Here is a 20672-nt window from a genome sequence, read left to right on the forward strand (position 1 = left end):
CATTCCTTCTCCATACTTTTTCATTCCATCGTTCCAGTAGAACGATGGCCAAAGAATGTTTTTTTCCTAAACTCTGCTGGCTTTTTCATTTTTTAATTTTTTTTTTTTTTAGCAAAGTTCAATCTAGCCTTTCAATTCTTGAGGCTTATGAGTGGCTTGCAGTGAACCAGTTGTATTTCCTTTCAAGAAGTCGTCTCTTTATGGTAAACTTGGATATCGATACTGTCACGGCGAGTGAGAAGAGCCGTGTGGAAGAAAAGAAGGAGGATCCAAGCACAGGTAGTCGTGAAGGTGGTTTATTGACTAAACGGCAAAGGGAAAACGGCAAATGAAGACAAACTAAACTATACTGGAAAACAATTAAACTACAGCGCAGAAACCAGAACATGAAGGAGGGCGAGCAGAGGCAGACGATGGTAGACAGCAGGGAACACATGGATGAAACATGGTGAATACACAGACGGACCAGCAACTACAATGACAGAGGACACAACTTAAATACACACAGAGAAACACAGGGGAATTACACACAGGTGGTGGACACAGCTGGGAATAATCAACAAGACGAGACAGAGGTAAAACTAAACACACACTCTCACATGAGACGCAGACCTTCACAATAAAACAGGAAACAAGAACACTACACAAAGACGCAGACCTGACACTGAGAGACAGACAGAGAATGACACATGGAACCTGAACTGAACTAAACTAGACGTGAGATACAACCGAGAACAAATCCTTAAACATGAATAAACAGAAACATAGAATTCTAATAATAATCATCATTATAATAATAATACCCATAGCGCCCAAAACCACAACAATCATTCAAAAATAAACTAACCATCAAAACTCAAAATACTGGTTCGAAACTGACCCAGAACCGTGACAGATACGCCTGCCTCCTGGAGAGTTTTGTTAACATGGTTGGCTGTTGTGAAGGGGTTTCTCTTCCCCATGGAAATGATTCTGCGATCATCCACCACTGTTGTCTTTTGTGGACATCCACGAAAGTTTATAATCACCACTAAAGTTACAACATTGTAGACACTGATACTGATGTAGTAAGTTTATTCACACAGCCTGTATTTTGAAAACCTGCCATTAAATGAATCTTCAGGACATCCATAAATCTGTAATGTCAAACAGTCACTACCACATTGTGGAAACTAAGACAAATTTCATACCAAAACTAGGTTTCTGAGTTTATATGTCTCCTGTAGTGCTATCCTGAGCTATACTTTTTTTTTTAGTATTTCCTCACGGTATGCTTGTGAAAAATAAATATAAATATAATAAACATAAACTATTACACTTAAAGGTTTTGTTGCTAGCCAACAGCTCTTTAAGGGTTACTCCTATACTATAATCTGGGGTCATTTTTTCCCCTTGTTTTTGCTGGCGTATTCATGGCAACAACATAAAAGGAACACTACTCTTCCGGCAAAGCACACTGGCAGCAGCAGCTAATTTTATTTAAAGGTACAGAAAATGAAACAGCCCATTTGGAAAAGGGCTAAAACCAGGGATATACAGGCATGCTAGAATGAACAATTTGTGCTATATTTTGAAGTGAAACTTGACAGACTTTCTGGGGACATGTGAGACCTACATTAACTCTTTAAGAAGGGGTGTAATTAATGGTAATTTTAAGCAAATATGAGAAGAGGCCGTACGTTGCACTCAAGTTGCACCATCTAAAAGAAGAAAGGCCAAGCACAACCTGCAAAAATAAAATACCACTAGTACAAGTAAAGCATGGTTTGAAATATTTTTGGTTACATAAATTCCCTAAAAACGTTTATGCAGCCAAACAACTTGACGTTCACAAAAAAAACAACAACAAAAAAACCCATTCAAAATAAAAATTCTGAACACTCCTGTGATGTCAGCACAAATCTTGTAATAACCCAGGAGAGTTTCCTAATGTACCTACAGTTTCGTCTTTGGATGACTTGCTGTCTCTTATCTGCCCCCTGCTGCGCTCTGGGGGTGTGCAAGACAGGATGGGGATGAGACAGGACAGGATGAAGAGGACATGCAACCTAAATATGGCTCTTGCAGCCTAGGCCACATGGAGACAGAGAAGGGGACCACAGACCTCGGCAGCGTACAATTATCCAAAACAAGAGAGTCAAGCCAACCTCCTCTAACTGAGACGCACGACAAGAGCATAACAGAGTAAAGTCAAAACCATATTTTACTGTCCTTTACCCCCTGGATCACACACTCCAAAGAAATTTTCACACATATATATAGTGAAATGGCGATATGTGAGATAAGTCACTGCATATTTTTAAAATCTGTGCTACAGTGCTCTCACCATATAAACATCTTCTTCCTTATATCACTTGACAGATACTTTGTGCAACCATCTATCAACACAGCTAAATACATCTTACACATGTCATCGTCATTAAGATATGCTTTAGGCAAATATCCAAACCCTGATAATAGTAGTCTTAGATGTCTGAGCATGCACTTTCCACAGTTTAGCATATGGCACAGATATCTGCCTTTGTAGTGAAATACATCAGTTAAAATCTTAAAAGCTGTCTGGAGCTGGCAGTCATTGGCATTCCTTAGGACTGGGGGCCTACAGAGGTAGATAGTACTGGACCTGCAGTGCACCAGTGCTCATGGATGCGTTCAGCTGAACAACAGAGGGCCATACGAGTGCCATAGCTTACCTGAAGTAACATATTGACATACAGATGCAGTAACATAATGAGGGCCACTCTTCATCACACCTGGAGGATATCCAACTAGATATATCCAGGCAGCATGAGCTTAAGAAGGGTCCTCCTTTAGAAGAGGCCCAGAAGGGGAGGCAGATCAAAGGCCCATCGGCATGCACTGTGAACATATTACAGATGAGCAGAGGTTCCGCAGAACCATGTAGGATTATATAATAAGAGCTCTGGTGAAGGCACAATTCAGTGAACATATGACGATACAGAAATGATTGAAATTTGGGTTTATTTGTGTGAAGCAGCTCTTTTTTTTATACGGGTCATTTTAATCATTCATATAAATATAAGGACTAAGTGGCTTGGAAAGAAAGCAACTGGACTTTTTGAAGTTTGATGAAGACGAAACATCCAAGAAGAAACATCTTCACGAAACTTCAAAGAGTCCAGTTGCTTTTTTTCCAAGCCACTTAAGATGACCACGACCTGGATGACTGAAAAACCTACACAGACAGATTACTGATAAGGTGTCAGAAAATATGTTTAACCTACTGCCATCACAGTGTTTTAGTCCCATAATGATAGGACATGAAAAGTACTTTTTTTTTTAGCGAATAATCTTATTTGCAGTAAGTGTTGCTATATAACATTTTTTGATGCATCATAAAACCAAAAGGACGTTTTTCTTCAGTTGGACTTAGATTACTGGTTTAAGATTAAGAAAAAATTCCTTAAGTCACCTTAGATTGAAGCAACAGAAATTCTCATAAACACCACATTGTAGTGTTGTTCAGTCATTTTAGTTTATCATGGGTTTTTTCCCCCATTTGTATAGCCTTTTAATAGAAAAAAACATCATTTTTTTCAAGTGTTTATACTGTACCTAAACCAGCCACTTAAGCACACCTGTTTAATTGCTTGCCAACACAAATATATAATTAGCCAATCACAAATTTAATGTCTTTAGGCACGATGACCTGGTGAAGTTTAAACCACCTAAAAACGAGAAAATATCTCTAAATAACTATGCCTTGCTGAAGTCTAAAGTAAATGATTAGACTACTTCCAGCTGAAATAATAACTCAAATAATCACTCGCTACAATTAAGGTATACAGAAGAGCATCTCTGAACAGACAATACAACAAAACTTGAAGCAGATGGGCTACAGCAGGTGTTCCTGCTGTCAGAGAACCAGAATCTGATAATACAAGTTACACAGGCTCACAAAACTGAACAGTTTGTCCACATTCACAGGAGGAACATGATATCTGATTATTTGTTTAGACCCTGATGAGTCCTTTATTAAAATTTAAACTCTGCTATATTAAAATTCTACTGTGTCGATAGTACAATTGACCTCTCTTACTGAGAATGTATAAATGGGTTATGAGCTCACTTCTCTAAGGAATATGGAGTGACAAAGTGTAGTTTAGGGAAGACCTCAACAAGTCCTAGCTTGACACTGATAGTATTGCTGATATCTTGTCATACAAGAAGATGGATGACAGAACAAAAAACCCCAGATGAAAACTGACACTGCAAGTGGTATATATGGAGTTTACATAGGAAACGAGAAATGTAGTCATAATGCATTGGTTACGAAAAAAACTGATATTTTTAAGATGACAAAATCTCAAAACCTTACTGACTCACAAGTAAAGTGTCACTTGGTTGACTCTCAAAGACAAAACATAAATTAATTCTTAAACTTGAAGCCAGTAAAAGTCTTCTAGGCTTGAGTGCTAAAGATAATAAATCTATTTTAGACACTGCTATGAATGCATATGTAATGTGTGAAGCCACAGAACTAAAACAACCATCCATCCATCAGCCCATTTTCTTGTGTTTGCCCAATTCAGGTTGGGGAGGAGGGCTGACACCTATCCCAGCTGTTACTGGGTGAAAAGCAAGGTGTAGTCTGGACAGGTCGATAGTCTACAACAGAGCCAACCACATTACAAAGTAGCGCAATACTGTACTAAATACAGTATTTAAATTAAAGTTACAACTATGTCGTTACTTGGGCTACAAAATTCTTCAGCTCTCTGCACAGATAGAAATAGTAAACATGTTTTTTTTTCCTGTGCGTTTCATCCAGCAGTCAGCTGATATCTGTTCTTGTGCTGTGAGGAGGAGAATAGTGTAGTGGTCTACAGCTTTTGAGGAGTGGATATGGACATTAATGATATTTTTAATGCACAAACTGACATGAACCCAGTGGTAAAATGCCAAACCGTGTCCAGGACAGAAACAACTGTATAGTAAAACAAAGCCAGCAAAGAATGTTGAGTGCATGCTGACTCCAGGCCTGCAGCCATACTCTGAACTTCAATGAGTAACAAAAGCAAAGCAGTAAGTAGAAAAGTAAGCTGTCAGGCTTGAAGCATTATAGCCCTACCTGTACATGTTTCTACAGTAGAATCATTGTGGTGATCAGTTTGAAGTCTCTCCCATCAGGTTTTCATTTTTGCTTTGTTTTGTCACTTTTGTGTTCATATGTAAAAACTAAATGAAAGATTGCATGTTCGTTCTCATGAGGACAGTGACTTGTGTTGTTGTGACCTGTTGCCTCAGTTGAAATAGTCAGCTGGTGATTATTTGAAAATGCGTTTCAGGTCAATTTACACAGTAAATTTTAAGAAAAGTAAGTTACAAGACTAAGATTTTGTTTTTTTTAGTTCGATGAACTCTGGGAACCTCGTTGGAGCTGAAACTCAATGCAGCCAAGCCTGGTGTAGTCTCCCAAGTAATATATGTATAGGGACTCATGATGTTTTGAAATGCTGACCTTTAAACTTCAGCAATGTGTTGGTTTCATCTTTGAATGAACACTGTTACACTAGGTCAAACTCACATGTCACTTTTTACAGGGATCAGAAAAAAGTGTTTATCTGGGCATTTCAACTTTTCCAAGTTACTTACTTTGATTGTGGAGCTAATATGCTTTGTATGGTGGAAACAACAAAAAAAACAAAATTTAATTTTTGTACAAACTCACTACAGTAACAATTCCTTTGAGCATAGTTAGAAAGCTACAGTCGGTTTCCAATGTATAGTGACTTTAAGCAGGTCTTTCATCTTGAGAACTTTATATAGCATAGGATGTGTGACTTTGACTCAAATATTTATACAAAATGCCGCATTTTTCTAGGTAGTCATTATGTCCCCTTTCCAAATATACTAGACTTTGAATTCAAAGCTACATTCAGCTCATGAGAACTCAGCTCTCACTGTTGCACTACTCACCGTGGTCATCTTGCAGTTCATAAAATGAAAGCTGCATAAAGGTTGTAATTTTGCAGACATAATTTTCATATTTAAATTTACAGCTAAAGGTTAAGCGCTTCGTGTAAGACTATGCATGAGTTAACTTGAGAAATGCAGTGGAAACATTTCAAACACTTTGGTTTGGAGAGGCATAAAAATTCTTCAGCAGCTGGGTTTAAACACAATTACAAGAACTGATTTATTAGTTTTGTTTTTTGAGATTTTAAAATATTTACATTCAGAGAGTTTATTTCTGATGCTTTTTTAAAAGGTTTTTGCTTTGTCCTTTGTTTTTTTTCACCCAGAAAACCTCAGTAATGAGCTTGCATGTTTGCATTTAGGCTGCATCTTAGCAAAAGTAGAAGTAACATTTTTTGTCTCTTATCCACCTAAGCAGGGCTTAAAGAAGATCAGCTGGGATGAATAACACACTTGTGCTCTGTTGAAACCTGCATTTGTCAGCGGATTGTCAAATCTTAAAAATGCAAAGTAATATATTTGTGGAGTGGAACATGTGTGTCAGGTTTATAATATTTAGATAGCAGACACCTTTAAGAAAGACCTACATTCATCCACCATTTCCAAGACCTTAAACCACTACATTCAGAGTTAGCAAAGTGAAGTCAGTACTTAGTTAGGTCTTTGTGATCGGTCTGTGTTGAATTTCAAGGGTTTAAAGCAGAAATCTTCTTTTAAACTAAACTAAACAAAACAAAGAAATAAGTCTTTAAAAACGCCTAAGATTAAGGGTTTTATTAAGTATTCATATTATTCATATCGGTGCCATGGTTGAGGGAAAACCCACTGATTACTGATGAATTCTTATGTTCTCCAGACTCAAAAACCTCACCCTTTCTACATTAACAAACCGCTTGTCTGTCACCAGCGAACACTAGATTGGAGAATCAGCACACATGCCTGCACATGAGACTGGGTTTTATGCCTCAGGTCTGTACGCCAGGCGACCCCACAAATCCCTCTCATCTGCCAATCATCAAACATGGTTTAAAGAAGGGGAGGGTTAGAGATTAAAGAGACCAGATATCAAAACCTGCTTACATCAATCCCTGCAAGGTGTTCTCCAATCACGAAAAGCCTCCCTCTGCATGGCACTACTGCAGATGAAACAGTTGATTGACAGGTTCTCATGCTAAGAGTTTAGGTACATATGTCAGAAATAAGAAGAGCTGAGGATTAGTTTGCAAGCAAATTGTGGCACAAAGGCATAATAATTGAGAGAAGCAAATGATTTTCGTCGTGGTAGATCTCAGTGATCCAAACGCATGAATCTGAATGGATTGCTGCTTAATTAAGAGCTACTTTTAACACAAGACTGAAAAAATATTTACACTGAGTGCAATCGAAAAACATCCAAATTAAATGAGCCAGCAATGGTCCCTGTTAACACCTTTAACACTATAACATATATCCTTGTCAACTAATCACATTATTTTTAGCCATAATAGCTGTAAAACTGTCAGGAAGGAAATGTCTCTCCACTGGGCTGCTACCAACAAACAGCTACTAAATGAGCTGTCATGTACTTTCTTTGACCAAACACCCACATAAGAAAAGACATCAACTTCAGCTCTACTTTGTATTTAGTGCCAATTGACAAATGCTGGAACGCTAACAGGCTCATTTAGGACCTGGAAAACATCAGCCTGTTTCCACTGCCATTGTGAGAGCAATAGCATATGTAAAGGTTGAATTACACTTGCAAATTACGACCTCACTGGGTTAACACTTTTTATTGTTGTAATTAGGCACTGATTTAGCTTACAGAAGTTTACTATGCTCAAATTTCGACCAACGCTTTGTTTAAAATCTACTTGAGATATTAGAGAGGAAGTGAATCTCTGCTTCCACGCTAAAACTGATTTCTATTCCACCATCCTTCATTACTCAAAATACATGCACTGACACAAATTATAACATCAGTAATTTACCTTAATGTAAATATATTTCTAATCACAAGTGGTTGTGTTATCTTCTGATTACATGGCGGAACAAAGTGTTGATGTAGTATTTGCACATTGTTTTCTGTTAAGTCTATTGTTTCTCTTTGAGTTTTGGAATAAAGTCAGTTTATTCACTTCAGAATAAATGGAACTGAGTGCTATTTATGATTTCTTAATTTTACTGTACTTTCAAAAGCACTTTACTATACAATGTGCATTACAGGAAGAAGCCAAAGTGCCCAGGAGAAAACCTAAATAAGCACAGGGAAAACATGCAAACTGCACAGCGACAGGCCCGGAGAGCATTATTATCTGAAAGTGTTAACCATTGCACCATGATGCCATGTATCTCTGTGTTTTTGTTTGTTATAGATCATCCATAAAATAACTAGAGGACGAAGACAAACTGAAGATATTTTTAAATGCCAACATCAACAAGTAAGAAATTGTACTGTACTTCCAGCATAGCTGAAAGAACTAATTTAGAAATGCACTTTTGCAATATGACTTCAGAGTCCCTAATTTAAGCTCAAATCACAAGTCCAATGAACTTTGACAACGAGACACCATAATCAGCTGACATGTCGTTTAAGGCCTATGGGAGTGCTGCCCAAGGGGAGGGGTGGTTTCACAGTGGGTTCACCCGAAACCTTGGCCACTGTCGTTCGTCTGCTGTCCTGCAGGTGGTTCCTGCTTCTCACTGGTCCTCTTGAAGCCTTCTCTCATGGTCATGGTCTGCATCTGCACCTCAGTCAATCCTTCCATATCTCTCATGTCACGGTCTCTGCAATTTTAAAATGAAAACTTCCCTGGAAAACCCTCTTTTGCCCTCAGTCAGCTTATCACAATTGGACATGCACAATAAAGTTGTGCATAGTCTCTTAAAAATTCCCAGGGCTTCTCCCCTGGAGTAGTTTCACTCCGGGCCCTGTTGTAAGAAAAAACATTAGCCAGTGGTGTGTCCTGCTGTAAATCATGTGATTAACCACGATTAACCCTCTGCTGTGGAAAAAGTGATGTAGATGTTAGCGCAGCGCATCTGTATGCACACTTTCTCACAGTGACCTCTGCACTGTAAACCATACAAGGTCATGAATAACACACCGCTGGTAAATTCACAAAGACACAGAAAGTGGTAATTAAAAGGTTAAGTCAGCACGGCCCAAAAGCTCATGCAACCTGTTGCTGTCACCTTTCTGCTCCTGTAAGTAAGTAAGTAAGTAAGTAAGTAAGTAAAATTTATTTATATAGTGCTTTTCACAGATAAAAATCACAAAGTGCTTTACAACACAGAAAATGGGAATATACAGTGGGGCAAAAAAGTATTTAGTCAGCCACCGATTGTGCAAGTTCCCCCACTTAAAATGATGACAGAGGTCAGTAAATTGCACCAGAGGTACACTTCAACTGTGAGAGACAGAATGTGAAAAAAAAATCCATGAATCCACATGGTAGGATTTGTAAAGAATTTATTCGTAAATCAGGGTAGAAAATAAGTATTTGGTCAATAACAAAAATACAACTCAATACTTTGTAACATAACCTTTGTTGGCAATAACAGAGATCAAACGTTTACTATAGGTCTTTACCAGGTTTGCACACACAGTAGCTGGTATTTTGGCCCATTCCTCCATGCAGATCTTCTCGAGAGCAGTGATGTTTTGGGGCTGTCGCCGAGCAACACGGACTTTCAACTCCCGCCACAGATTTTCTATGGGGTTGAGGTCTGGAGACTGGCTAGGCCACTCCAGGACTTTCAAATGCTTCTTACGGAGCCACTCCTTTGTTGCCCGGGCGGTGTGTTTTGGATCATTGTCATGTTGGAAGACCCAGCCTCGTTTCATCTTCAAAGTTCTCACTGATGGAAGGAGGTTTTGGCTCAAAATCTCACGATACATGGCCCCATTCATTCTGTCCTTAACACGGATCAGTCGTCCTGTCCCCTTGGCAGAAAAACAGCCCCATAGCATGATGTTTCCACCCCCATGCTTCACAGTAGGTATGGTGTTCTTGGGATGCAACTCAGTATTCTTCTTCCTCCAAACACGACGAGTTGAGTTTATACCAAAAAGTTCTACTTTGGTTTCATCTGACCACATGACATTCTCCCAATCCTCTGCTGTATCATCCATGTGCTCTCTGGCAAACTTCAGACGGGCCTGGACATGCACTGGCTTCAGCAGCGGAGCACGTCTGGCACTGCGGGATTTGATTCCCTGCCGTTGTAGTGTGTTACTGATGGTGACCTTTGTTACTTTGGTCCCAGCTCTCTGCAGGTCATTCACCAGGTGCCCCCGTGTGGTTCTGGGATCTTTGCTCACCGTTCTCATGATCATTTTGACCCCACGGGATGAGATCTTGCGTGGAGCCCCAGATCGTGGGAGATTATCAGTGGTCTTGTATGTCTTCCATTTTCTGATGATTGCTCCCACAGTTGATTTTTTCACACCAAGCTGCTTGCCTATTGTAGATTCACTCTTCCCAGTCTGGTGCAGGTCTACAATACTTTTCCTGGTGTCCTTCGAAAGCTCTTTGGTCTTGGCCATGGCGGAGTTTGGAGTCTGACTGTTTGAGGCTGTGGACAGGTGTCTTTTATACAGATGATGAGTTCAAACAGGTGCCATTCATACAGGTAACGAGTGGGGGACAGAAAAGCTTCTTACAGAAGACGTTACAGGTCTGTGAGAGCCAGAGATTTTCCTTGTTTGAGGTGACCAAATACTTATTTTCCACCCTAATTTATGAATAAATTCTTTACAAATCCTACCATGTGAATTCATGGATTTTTTTTTTCACATTCTGTCTCTCACAGTTGAAGTGTACCTCTGGTGCAAATTACTGACCTCTGTCATCATTTTAAGTGGGGGAACTTGCACAATCGGTGGCTGACTAAATACTTTTTTGCCCCACTGTAAAAACAATATATCAGTAAAAAGAAACATACATACATCCACCCTTTTGTCACTGTCTAGGTGGAGGTGCAATCTTGCATACTGGTGTCCAGTCAGTCAACAGTCAGTCCCCTTTTTTTATTTGCTGACAGTAGAACCTCTCGTGACGCAATACGTTTCTACTGCCAGCAATGACGTCATTTCAAAAAAAAGAAAAAAGAATTTAGACGGGATTACCTCGCTGAATCCTTTTTGACAGGGACTTGTTTTCTGATTGTCCCAAATAAGTGGCTTTCTCCCGAGCCCATTTTAATTTTGGAGAAGCTCACTTGCGATTGTTCAACATGTTGTGTAGCGCTTTCGATTCCGATCTTGCAGGCCTGCTTGAAAAAGAGAAAATTGCCAAACAAAAAAATCTCAGTGCACTGTTAAAATCAAAAAATATGAAGGCCTCTTTTTAGAAGTTGTCTAAGCATACTCTTTTAGAATAATAGATCTGGTTCAAAGTGGTACCAAAGGAAAATGCATCAGTAAATCTCCAAAACTTTCATCCACCAGTCACACCTTGCACAACAGCAATATTCTATTAGATAATGAGTGTTTGGTTTCCCCCATGTACCCAGATGTGTGTCATGATAAGACCTCCCTCACACATCAGAAACAAGAAACTCAATCTATTTGGTCTCCACTCATCTGACCCCCCTGCAGCATTCTGTTCACCCCTGCAATGATTCAATCATCCCTCCCCAAAAATAATAATAGTTCACTAGTCTATGTATCACTTCTTAACCCACTAAGTGAACCGGACAAGATGATGGTAACAGAAATGCTTAAAATGCTATTTGGTCTTCATGAGCTTCATTGCATGTGTGTTTGTAAATGGTAAATGGCCTGCATTTGTATAGCGCTTTTCTAGTCCATAGGACCCCAAAGCGCTTTACACTACATTCAGTCATTCACCCATTCACACACACATTCACACACTGGCGATAGCAAGCTACATTGTAGCCACAGCTGCCCTGGGGCACACTGACAGAGGCGAGGCTGCCGGACACTACTGTGTTAGTAGGATTAATGCATTTTTCTGTTTGTGTAATTTTTGTGTACCTCTCCTCTTTGCGGTGCTCCAGACACTTTTCAATTCTCCATGCAAGGCAGTCGTTTTTACTCCCAGTTTCCTAAACCCAAATTTCATTCCCACACAGCCTTCCTCCATGTTCTCCCCTGCTCCTTCCACTGTGGTCTCATCTCATCTCCCCCCTTGCAGCAGTCTAGTGAGAGTCAGTTGCCTTTCAGCTTTGTCCTGTGTCTTTAACACTCTCATCTTGCCATTTTTGCGCTGAAAGTGGCAAATGTCCAACTCAGGCAGTCTTTTCAAAGGTCCATTCACACACAGTGAAGGTGCAGCTCGTTGGAAATGCACATCCATCCACCCAGTCATGATGATGCCATTTTTCTCCTTGCTGTCGCCGTCTTGCACAGCTGCTGCTGCTGAACCTTTTCTTCACTGCTCAGGATACTGCTGTGAGCTCTTGAGATCCATCTCGTTGGTCTGGAACTGCATTTCTTGTCTTCAGGGAGAGATTCTTGGAGCTTGTGTTCTCAGGGTGACAAACACATGGAAGTTAAGCTGTAAAATAATTCAGCCAAACTTGGCTTGAGTGTTTCTAATCATGTTAACCTATAATTTTCTTCCGACTGCTGCACGTGGAAAATTGATCCGGGTCTGCTCTTCACCTGCAAGTGACACACTGAGACATTTTGATCATTCTTCTCACTGCTTGAAACAACACATCTCCCCTCTCTGGTTCTGAACTCCCCTTTCTTAAAATCCCAGAGAGATTTTAGTTGTTCTACGTTGAAAAACACCAAACCCTCTTCCTATTTTTATTGCCTATTTTTATCAACAATTCTGCTAAAAAGAAATTTTTCGTGTGTCCACCCTAGAGGAGCTGGTGGCCTGCAGTACCACCTTCTCCCTCTAGTTGGAAACAACTTTTACACACATTTCTACACTCCTCTCTCTTTTTTTTTTTTTGTTCCCCATTTTCAACATTTTGTAACCCCATTTCTCACTGTTTTTACACACACATCAACTTTTCCCACACAACCATTCTCTGCAATCTTACACACCACACATTTACTCAATTCTTACCATACAGTCACGCATTGAGTTTTGTCTCTGGCCGCCCGGTGGAGCGCTGCTACTGGATCTAGATCCCATATTTACATTCAGAGCGTCCCCTGCAATGGCCTTCTTCCCTTCTCGGCAGAAAAGTGCTAAAATACCGTCACTCCACACACTGTATTGTGCAGACGTGATTATCAACGGTGGACTCGAACCACCGTTCCCTGTGATGGACCGGTGTTTTTGCAATTACTCTGGCAGACGACTGCTTTTCTTTTGCACAACACCGGAACCGAACACAAGCCTGGGGACTCGAACCCCAGGATTTTCCTTCCGGAGACTCGAACTCCGGAGCAGCAAGCACTTCACTGCTCGGCCAGACAAAAAAACTCCTCATAACTGTATACAAAGTTAGCTACAACTCACCCATCTGCAGGGGTCCCCTCAAAATGGTCTCGGTGGTGACTGAAACACACGGCTCCGTGACTCCTCCATTTCCTTTGCTTCAACAGCCGGTAGGACAAAGGTACCTTTTCCCTCAGGGGTGATCAGCCCGTCCACGGAACCGTTGTTCAGCAACCACACGGACCGTCCCATCTGGGTCGCCGTTTTGTTGTGGAAGTTTTCTATTTAAATAAAGCCTGCAGACGAGTGGTGAGCGGTAGCTAACATTCTTTAATCCAAACACACAAAGACAACAGACAACCAAGCTTGATGGAGCGCCTACATGACCACGGGGCAGGGTCAGCAGAGTCTCACTGAGCCTAGCATGGCTCTCAGTTAAATACCTTCTCCAGGAACAAAAGGCAGTACACAGCTGTTTCACACCGTAAGGTTCACACTCCCTTGCTACTTCCCAGAGTCCTCGAAGAGACAAAAGACTCTGGTCTGCTTCCCCCAACTTCCTTACTACACCCCCACCATTTGTCTTCAGTATGGGTGTCAGACATGTTAAAATCCAGTGGCACCAAGGCATTATACAAAAATAATGCGATTAATACATAAATGAAAGAAATTCCTATACATGACCCACACCCATTTTCACACCTTGGCTCGTATGATTAGGTAGGGCTTAAAATCTGGGACTCTTCACCAGTTGGTCTTAGAACTGAAGAAGCTTCTCGGATGAGAGGTGAAACATCTTCAAGAAAATTAAAGAAGTCCGGACGCTTTTCTTTCCAAGCTCCTAAGACTATACTGAAATATAATTTTTCATTCCTATTGAATGGCTGCTTCCAGCCTTCCACCCTTTTCTCCAGCTCCTCTAAACTAAACACATTTTCCTTTGGCAGCCCACACTCACTGCCTGAATTACTCAGCCTCAAAATCAGATACCGTCACGAGTATATACTTTAGGGAGTATTCAAAAGCTCACACTTATCCTATTTCAAGAAGTTGATTCTGACAAACTCTTCCCAGTGAGCCTCTTCATTATCCACATGTCCATCTACACCCACTTTTCTCCACTGATGCATCTCCCATGTCAGTTTCTGTGTTCTTGAGGGTGATCTAGCATCTCTCTGAAGTGACTGCTATTGCTCTGCAATGATGCAATGATGTAAACACCTATAACTGCACTGTGCATTTTTAGTGTTAGATTAATGTGTATCTAGTACTTTTCATATAAACAAGCCAAAGCACAATAGACTCATACCAGACTGATACTGTTTTTTCAGGTAATATGAAAAAATAAATAAATAATGTTTTAATTTACAACTCCTAGCACGCTGTAATGCTATTCAGCATAGGGTTAAAGGTTTAATTATGTTTATTTTTACTGCATTACACAGACATGACCAAACACAAAAAATATATGTCTTGGTAAAGGGAGTTGCGAAATGGAAAGAAGCAGATAAAAAAGAGACTTAAGAAACAACTCAATTCATAATGAGCGATATCATATGTGAGTAACGAGGCTTTGATAAACATATAGACCTCTACGTGCAAACAGTATTTGCAGAGAAGCTGTCAAAGTTTGAGGAGCTCAGCGGATGAGTCATTTGCTGTATGGAAATGAAATGGAGCAAAAATGGGTCCCTGCTCTACCTTCTAAAACCTCCTACAATAAAAATTAGCATCTGAAAAAAGCAAACACTGTAACTTGGCTGTCCATGAAGAGCTTTAAAACTAACATTTGAGTTTTACTAGAGGGACATAATAGCCTGGGTGGAATATTAAATCTGATGCATTTGGTGACTGGTGAGAAGGATCTCACATTACGAGCAGAGCATGGCTATAGGGAGCGTTTGGAAGCCAGGCTGTCCTCACTGCCTCTGACGTTCTTTAACCTCTTTTTGTGGCTTTGAAACCTCATGTCTTTGGCCTGCAGTCACTCTCTATTTATGCAAGAAAATAAAGAAGAGAACGCTGCCCCTCCTAAATCTGTAAACTGCAATTAAGCTAAATTCCAAGTTTATTTCCAAAATGCCGTCCTTGCTCCAGACCATGTGAGAGACTAGAGTCTAAAATTATCACACTTTTGGTCAGAAGGCCAAGATGAAGCCAAAGCTAGGACTGTCTTCTCACAGGCCACAGGATCACAAAGACGATTTGTGGCTGAAACTACTGTAATAAAAATTTGTATGGATATGATTCAGAAATATATATCTATCACATAAAACTAACGTTGCATGGATGAAAATGTGCAGACTGAAGTGTTCCTGCTTTTACCAAGGGGACAAATGAAAAGAAAATTTGATGGCATCTGGCTAAAATGAATGAGCTATGCCTATTGTTTAATAATCCACTCAAGCTCTGAGAAACCAGTCTCGTGCAGTGAGACAGCTTAAGTAAAGGCATCCAGCTCTTCTAACCATCTACATTCAAACAAAAAGCAGTCCACGTGCAGCAGCACATCTCTTTTCTGTCTCCCTGTGTCCCTCTCTCTGTCTCTTTCGCTCTGTGTCTCTCCATCATGTGTTTACACATTGGTAGAGTAAGTGCCAGGGCTGTAATCGGAAGTCTACAACCGTGTCATTTGGAAGACTGTTGTCTTTTCCTGGGATCGTGGTGGTCAGCAGAGAAAAACAAGATTTACATCTCACAGGGAGGGGCAAAGCATCAACCATGCATTATCCCCTATTGGCTGTGGTCAAAGATGGGCGTTAACATGTGGGAGAGGTAGACGAAAAGACGAAAAGTCAAAATTTACCCATGGGAGAAATTTTTATATCAAACGCTGCAGAATCTCGTGAAAAAAAACGGGGTTTGTGTCACACTACTACTACTGAGCATATCCAGAGCACACATTTTCTTCTTGAGTCATCAAACAAGGTATGTGGTAGCACTTACTGGCATCATATGCTGTCAGGCTTCAAGAGACACCACTACCTATAAACAAAAGAGAGAGTCGAGTGTAAATACAGTTCATAAAATGCCAATCTGTGGTCTTGGAAAAGAATGAGGGTATTTCTATTTTTATTCATTTTTTTGTTTTCCATTGTGATTGCCTTTGATATCAGAGCAGCTTTCCACTTTCATTTGGAAATAAAAAAAATAACAACCAGTGCTTAATTAAAGCTTCCTCTACAGCACTTTTATTACAGTTTTGTTTACTTCTTCACAGTGTTTACTGTTTATTTCTTCTAAAATCATGAAAGATTTACCAAGAAAGGCCTTCTTTCACCTTCTGGAAAGAATTAAACAAAGATGCTTAGAGGGAGCTATATTTTTCAGCATGATTGTCTAAACCTGGCAACATGGTTAAAGACAGGAAGATTATAAGATATAGAAGCCTGAATGAAACCGATATACCTTTTTCATCCATATCCAGCATACTAAATATTTTAACAATAATGCTTAATTCATAGGGAATAATCTACTCAACTCCACAGTTGAATTTTCTTTACCAGTTATCACATATTTACACAAAAATGTTCATGATGTGGAAATGTTACTGAAAAGCTGATAATACTGTGTTCATTACATTAATATATGGAAAAACTGTGTTCTGACTGAAAAGCAGCAAAAGTCAGATGCCCCAGCAGTGCTATGCCCTGCTTTCAGATGACTCCAGCCAGACAGACACGCTTAATCCTACACAGGTTCAAAGCTACGCCACATGTGGCATCAACCTGACAAGAATAAAAGAAAAAGACTCAAAGAACAAAGAGACAACTGTGAGTAATGTACTCACGTCTGTTTTTCCCAGCTATGTGTGCGCGTATGTGTCTATTTATACAGATAATATAATTCACATTTCATTGGTGGGTGTGGGTTCTCTCAGCAACCCCACAGAGAATAATATGTTCTTTTTCTTGTCTGTGATTGCTGACTAAGTTTGGGAAACCATGCTTTTTTTTGTAAACATGACTCACAAAGCTGTATCCCCCACCCCATGAAACACAGAGTTGATCATCCAACAATGCAGGGTGCTTACTAAGACCAAACATTCAAAGAGCAGGCGCTCACATATTGAGAAAAAGCAGACATGAATATGATGACACATAAACATTCCTTCCCTTAGATAAATAAAAAGTATTGGTTGTTTAAAGCATTTTGTTCAGTGTGCGTGGAGCTCAACACGTTTACTCGTTCGGCTCCTTCATTTAAAGGACCTCTTAGTTTCTTTTACCATTTCAGCCAAAGATGAGATGAGTAACTATTTTTCAAAACTAGTTTCAAAGAGCACAGACAATCCTAAGGTGTTATTTAACACCATTCACCTGCCGTGCCATTTTTTATTTTCAAAAGAAGATTCAGAAAATGTTGCAAATTTCCTGTGTAGAAAAAAGTGTCCTTCAGTTAGCCTGTTATTTTAATTATTATTCTTTTTTTTTTTAAACCTGTTTCTTTACATGAACTGATCAAATTAGTTGACTCAATGAAAGTATCCACATGCCTTCTTGACATGTTACCTGCATCTTTATTGAAAAATGTCTTTCAGTCTGTCTGCAATTTCTGTTTCTGGTACATTTGCTCCATGTTCAGCACATTTTGAGACAGTTTAAAGACATTTGTTATCACTGCTATGCAGATGACATTAAATTGTATATCTTTTTTAAGCCTCAAGATGTTTCTAAGTTACTAAGTCCTCGTATAGGTATGTAGATTCTATTAACCTTGAAGTAATTTTTTACTCAACTCCCTCTTTGCTCTTCTGCAACTGCGCTCTGCTTCGCTCTTGCTTTTATCACTTTATTGCAAGTTGAGTTCCACACTGTTAAATGGAAATTATTATTCATGCCTTTATTTCATAACACCTGGATAAATTTAAATCATTATTTACTCATCTTACCAAAGATTATGCTGGACCTCTACAGGTTGTTCAGAATGCTGCTGTAAGGCTCCTGATTAAGTCTTCTAAGTAGTCACATACAGTCCAAATCAAAAGTTTAAGACCACTTGTAAAATGGCCAGAAAATCTTATTTTTCATGCATTATTCAACCATTTTTCATGGTTGGATCTTAAGAAGGTTCCAAGTAGAGCTTCAAGATGCAACAAAAAGAAATGGGAGTGAGACAAAACATTTTTTTAGCATGCAATTTACTGAAAACAACGCTTAAACTGAAACAGGCTGTTTTACAGCTGATCAAAAGTTTAGGACCACATGTCTTTAAAAGGCCAAATCTGTACAAAAATGTGAATTCATTATCATTTTCTGTCAGGTAGCCAGACTGTCATGATGTTCTGATGGCAAAGGCAAAAAAACTTTCCGTTTTTGAACGTGGTCAGGTTATTGCATAAGCGGGGACTCTCGCAGTGCTGTCGCTGCTGAGGTGGGACGCAGTAAGACAGTCATTTGGAATTTCTTAAATGATCTTCAGGGTCACGGAACAAAACAGTCAAGTGGAAGATCCCCAAAAAATTCACCAGCACTGAGCCAGATGATCCAATTGGCTGTCTGTCAAGACACTGGGCGATCCTCAACCCAAATTAAGGTCGTAACTGGTGCCACCTGCATAACCATTAGACAGCATCTGAGCCTAAAGGGCTTTAAAAACAAAAAACGTCTTCAAAGGCCTCATCTGACACAGAACTGACTGTTTGGATTTTGCAAGAGAGCACCAAACAGAGGAATTTGAAAGGTAGAAGAAAGTTTTATTCTCTGATGAAAAAAATATTGTAACCTTGATGGTCCTGATGGTTTCCAATGTTACTGGGATGACAAGAATATCCCACCTGAGATGTTTTCAATAATGCTCTACAGTGGAAGGGGGCGCCATAATGGTCTGGGGGGCTTTTTCCTTCAGTGGAACAATGGAGCTCCAGGAGGTGCAGGTGCATCAAATGGTCGCTAGCTATGTCCAGGTGTTGCAGAGAGCATCCATCATGACTGAGGGCACCGTCTGTGTGGTAATGACTAGGTTTTTCAACAGGACAATACAATACACAATACACAAGGACAAGGGACTTCTTCCAGGAGAATAGCATCACTCTCTTGGACCATCCTGCATGTTCCCCTGATCTAAATCCAATTGAGAACCTTTGGGGATGGATAACAAGGGAAGTTGCCCTTCGTGTGGCCCTGTTCACCATTTGGAGAAACATTTCCCTTTACCTCGTGGAAACGCTTGCATCAAGCATGCCACATCTGGGGCTCTTCTCAGCTCTTCCCAGGAGGGTGGCACGGATGCCCCTTCGATGGTCCTCCTTGGGCTCTCGCACTCTGGGGCCTCTGGATGTCTGGGGCCTGGATCTCCTCCATGCCTGCTTCATGCCCTGGGGGACAGGGCTATGGCTCTCTACATCCTCTAGCAGACCATTACATGGGGAAACCTTTTGAATACAAGCGCGCTGATCCACACAGGTGTGCACACGGGTGTTCACTGTTCATAGACATACACTACACCTCTATTGGCTGCTATTTCCAAGCACATTGTGCGCTGTCGGTCCTGCTTGCTACACAACAACATTCAATATTTAGTATTTACTGCTGTTTACACTTAGCTACATTAACGTGATGGTGTTGTGCTTTGTATGTTGCTCAGTTTTTTTTGCTTGTTTTCTCTTCTTTTTCTCTCAACAGGTGATCCAGGAGATTTTTTTTTCTTCTTTCTCTTTTTAAGTGCCCTTTCTCACTGTCCCTCTTCCCTTCTGTTTTTCTTTTCCTTCCTCTTTCTTTCTCCCTTTCCTATCCCTCAGTCATGTCTGTCCCGTCTGTAACAACTGAAAATAAAATAAAATAAATAATAACAACAAAGGTCGATCAAATGGACCAATACGGCAAGGCCGTGATGATCCATTTGGCAAAGTAAATCCATTGGGTATCCTTGACAACAATTCTGACGGCTAAAGAACCAAATGGGACAGGCAAAAAAAAAAAAAAAAAAAAAAGCATGCCACAACGAATTTTTGAAGTGATGAACAATAACAGTGGAGCTACTCATTACTGAGTTCATGGAACAGGTTTTTTTGGAGGTGTGGTCCTAAACTTTTGATAAGCTGTAAAGCAGCCTGTTGCAGTTTAAGCATTGTTTTCCATAAATTGCATGCTCAAAAAAATGTTTTGTCTCACTCCCATTTTTTCTTGTTGCACGTTAAAGCTGGGTTTTTTTTTGCCATTTTTCAAGTGGTCTTAAACTTTTAATCGCGACTGCAACACTGTTGCTAATTCAGTTGCATATTACCTTGTCAAGGGTCCTTAGCATACAAGAAAAGAACGAAAGGAGACTAAAGGTTTTGCAACAGTGGCTAGCATATTTTATAAATAAAATTTTACTTACTTAATTACCTTTACTTTATGTTGAAAATTAAACAGGTCAACCAGCTCTCGCTGGTCATTCAATAAA

The 20672-nt window shown here is 40.0% G+C and overlaps 1 protein-coding gene across 6 annotated transcripts in view; it reads right to left on the reverse strand.

The window, feature by feature from the left end:
* The window catches only part of znf469 (zinc finger protein 469), a 212887-nt gene that overhangs the window by 68997 nt on the left and 123218 nt on the right, over positions 1-20672 (reverse strand). For 5 of the 6 annotated variants that reach the window (XM_082540330.1, XM_082540329.1, XM_082540327.1 and 2 more), the window contains one exon: positions 16233-16271. The exons of the other annotated variant lie outside the window; for it this stretch is intronic. The gene's annotated coding sequence lies outside the window, so the exon portion shown is untranslated. The remainder of the gene's footprint in view (positions 1-16232; positions 16272-20672) is intronic. 6 annotated transcript variants of the gene reach the window in all.

The sequence above is a fragment of the Aulonocara stuartgranti genome, assembly GCF_965226115.1.
Source record: "Aulonocara stuartgranti genome assembly, chromosome: 7".
NCBI classification, from domain to species: Eukaryota; Metazoa; Chordata; class Actinopteri; order Cichliformes; family Cichlidae; genus Aulonocara; species Aulonocara stuartgranti.